Here is a 4,141-nt window from a genome sequence, read left to right as displayed (position 1 = left end):
GTATGAATATCACTGGTAGTCTTACTTATCTTACCTTAAAATATTAATTTATAACGTGTAGTGGTTGATGTACATCAAACATAATAGAAAGGAATATATAAATAAGTATCATGTTCAGAACCCTAATTTACACAATTTTTATGATTTTGACTTGATTTACAATGGGCCATAAAAGTGGCATGTAAGTCTTTTGAGGATATTGTTAACTTTATAACCTTCTGCTGTTAAACTCCAGACCAACTAACTCGGGAATTTCCAATTCGTTGAATTTTTTTTTTTTGTGGACTTTGATAATAAATTTGACTTAAAGACGAATTCATATCGAGTACTTTTTCGAATCGCTACATTCTGAAAAATAGGTATTGTAGAATTGAGATTATATATGAAATATTTTGATTAAAAAAAGGTGCAATAATTTAGTTTTCAAATGAAAGTATGAAGCATTATTAAATTTTTAGCCCATTTTTTTCAAGCGTAAAAATATTTATATCACTTAATATATAAAATTAGAAGTCTGATTCCCTATCTAATTATCAATATCAAAGATACAACTGTTTGCCTTAATGAACTGTTGGAACAGTATGAGAATAACAAAAAACTGAAAGGAGTTCATTTGGCCCTACCTTCCCTGAGCAAATATGCTACACCCTCTCATCTGGATCTGGGATAACTGCTCTTTGAATAAGGGAATATGTTAACTTTTTAGCCCAGCTTTGGGTGGAATGGAGTGGAGGGAGAAGACAACTTTTCAAAAAATGTTCTCACCTATTTGCAGAACAGGAATTAGCCGCTCATGTAGTAAAATGGAATATTTTTAATGTTTTTAATAAGGACATACAATATAAGATTATAATGCTATGTATTGAAACTACCAGCATGAGAAAAAAGGAAGTTAAGGTATATTTAATTAAATAGGTGTTAGGGGTGTCCCTTGAAGGGCAGGCCAAAAGGTGGGTTACCAGGTAGTACACCATATTGGCGGCAACCCTACATCATAAATAGCCATAAAATAAGTATGTGGTCACCTTCTAATACAGCCTAGTCAGGTAGGATTGTCCTCCTTAAACACCATATGTTAGGCAGTACCGAAGCAGAAAAGACAGAGCAGAAGGAAGACTCAGGGGAGTACAGTACAGAGGAGTGGAATGCAAGCACACTGAAGGAAAGACCGAGGAAGAGCATAGTCGAGAGAGTGCCACTCGTGAGCATCCAACCCCGACATCTCCAGCAAGAGTAGGCCGATGAGAATGAACGAAGAGAGGACCATGGACCATAAGGGAGCTAAAAACTGTCTGTCTTAACACGGCCATGCTCACCAGACACATAAGCTAGGTAAAATTCCTAAATTCGAACTTTGTATGGGAAGAGTGACTAAAATTAGAGTCAATATAAATATGATTGGTCTTATCTGGTATTCTCAATTCATAGTATATTAAATAAAGTAAAATTAATTCAATAAGTCTATCATATTCTGTTATAGATCATTATACCTAAATTGTAAATATAGCATAATGCAAACCAGAGTTTAGACTTTATCGTTTAGAATCTCTGTATGCCACCTCAATATAATAATTTAATAAATTGGTAAACATGATACTATAGGAGGGGGACCTTCAATGATTAGTTATATCCAACTATATCTAGCACACCGTAGCAAGGGGGGTCTGTGGTATCTAGTTTTTGGTTTGAATAAATAGCAATACACTAATAGTACAGAATCGTAAGTCGGTTCTCATCAGGAACTGATAGAGATATATTATAAAATAGAGATACATATTATAAATAAATAATAAAATTCAGTTTGTGAAACCCCAATCAGCCTTAAAAGGAATGTGAATAGCCACAGTATAACAATAAGTTTATGTAATATTATGCTTATATTAGAAGGTAATTTATTTTTCTTGTCAGATATATCATTTTTCACTTAATGTTATTCATTATTACTAACCATCGCACAATCTAATAACTGACAAAATTTGTTTCGTAGTTGTGGTTTTAGATATGATAAAATAATTTTTTATAAATAAAATAATAATAACAATAGTAATGTTTACCTCACTACAGTCACAATATGAATGCCTGCGCAGGAGATGGTGATGCCTGTAACATAAATAATCAATAACTGTTTTAATTACACTGTAAAAAATGTGCAGTACATTAAAATATATTCCAAATTTTTTTTTAATGGCTTTAAAGTAGATGTAATCCTCTAAAAAATATTTCTTAATTAATTTTACATCTCCATTTTCTGGCCAATCTGATCAATATTATGAATAATATATTAATTATTAGCTTCAATTATACCCTTTTTGTCAACAATTATAAAAACAATAATTGTAAATTGGCATGCCTCAATTTTTAATTTTACAGCCTCACATCCTTTCTAAAAACATTACAGATATTATACCCAAGTAAAATATAATATATTTAATTAATGTAAAAACACAACTTAATAAGATAAATCATATTTTCATTCATTAAATTACAACATTTCACGTTTAGTTACCTATATTTATCATCTACATCCTTTAATATTGACTATTTTAATTGAAAATTTGATTCAATTTTCATTTTTTATTTTATTAAAACTATAATATACTTTAATTTTTATTAATGAATATAACTCAAAATGATTAAGGAAAATCATATGGACGACGATTTTGTATTGCACCCACGATTTTTTTCATAAAACTATATAAAAATAAATATTTGTATAACAACATTTTGACGTTTCGGCCCTAATTCATTGGCCATTCTCAAACTACAATTCTTACGGCAATCACACTACTAAAATATTGTTTGGTTGTTAGTTTTGAAAGGGCGTTTAACAGCCTGGTCATCAACGCCCGTTGGTTGTTGGTTTTGGTAAGGCCTAGTAGTTCCATAGTCATAGCTTTGGTATGGTGTGCTGATCCGCACCAGTTGGACTCATTTCCGTGAGATTTGAAATATTATCTAGCTAGGCAATTATAATTTGTTTAATAATGGTAAAAATAGTGGATAGGATGGAGAAAGAATAATGAAAAGTACATAAGGTAATAGATAAGATAAACTGTTGTATTCGAGATAGACTAAAATATTGTTTTATGCTAACCACACAAAGAAGTACTTATAACGTTTGTTATTATAAAATTATCCTTCTATTATTATTTTTTGGGGCTTTATGTCTAAAATAAATTGATGAATATTATACACAAATTCCCCGACCTTTTTTTTTTTTTTTTAAATTATCACTGTTAACAATAATTTTTAAATTTTTTTCCCAAACTATTTTTAATAGAAAAATTTAAACTATGGAAGAATTTGATTGAGAACTAAAGAAGAAAAGGATTTTCACGCAATCCCTAAAACGACTGGGACATCGGAAGTAGCTGAAAACACCATATCTCTTCCGATCTCTGTAGATATAGAAAGCCGTATATGTTGTATTTAGTTAAACTGTTGTATTCTAGACAGACTAAAAGGTCATTTGATAATCGTTTTTTACACCTCGGAACACATAAATATGGATTTTCACAGTAACAGAAAAATGTCAATTAACATTTTTAAGTACATTTAATTTTGTTTATTTAAAAAATTAAACATACTTAATTGTTAATAGTAATAAACAGTAGATAAATAAAAAATAAGAAGAATTAATTAGTTATTGCATTTCCATGGCAGTTATTACAATAGTCAAAATTTACTACTATTTACCTAAATGGAATATATAGTAAGGAGATTGCCTTCCTAAATGATAAAGCAATGGCTGTTGTTTAATGTACAGGAATTAATTTCACCTCGATAGAGCAAGTGAAAGATATATTACATGCGAATTAGATCTTTTATTAATACTCAGAGTAACACTAATTCTAAAGAATGAAAATTTAACCATAACAAGAAAAAATAATTTTACTCAATGTTTCTGCATATTACTAATTTTAATTTATTCAATTCGATTATTATCTGAACAAAATAATTATGTTTAAAACTTTATTACAACCTTGCTTGTAACCTTCCTCCACTCAGGAGGTTTTAACAAGTGACTGTGATGAATTTTAATTTTGGTTTTAATGTAAAAGTTGACTAATTAGAAATTGTTGTTGTGACCTGGGCAGAATAGCCTTGAAGTTGAGTGTTTACATATTTTTAGTTCTAAAAT

The 4,141-nt window shown here is 29.6% G+C and overlaps 1 protein-coding gene across 5 annotated transcripts in view; it reads right to left on the bottom strand.

The window, feature by feature from the left end:
• LOC106686360 (uncharacterized) overlaps positions 1 to 4,141 on the bottom strand; it is a 553,455-nt gene that overhangs the window by 392,152 nt on the left and 157,162 nt on the right. For 4 of the 5 annotated variants that reach the window (XM_067053697.1, XM_067053696.1, XM_067053694.1 and 1 more), the window contains exon 2: positions 2,055 to 2,100. The gene's annotated coding sequence lies outside the window, so the exon portion shown is untranslated. Of the gene's footprint in view, positions 1 to 2,054; positions 2,110 to 4,141 lie in introns of those variants that run through there. The other variant, XM_067053695.1, reaches the window with a different exon arrangement.

This window comes from Halyomorpha halys, unplaced genomic scaffold, assembly GCF_000696795.3.
Source record: "Halyomorpha halys isolate HHAL.00 unplaced genomic scaffold, Hhal_1.1 Scaffold35.1, whole genome shotgun sequence".
Taxonomy (NCBI): domain Eukaryota; kingdom Metazoa; phylum Arthropoda; class Insecta; order Hemiptera; family Pentatomidae; genus Halyomorpha; species Halyomorpha halys.
The sequence above is the reverse complement of the archived record's forward strand: the minus strand, read 5'-3'. Positions and strand labels throughout refer to the sequence as shown.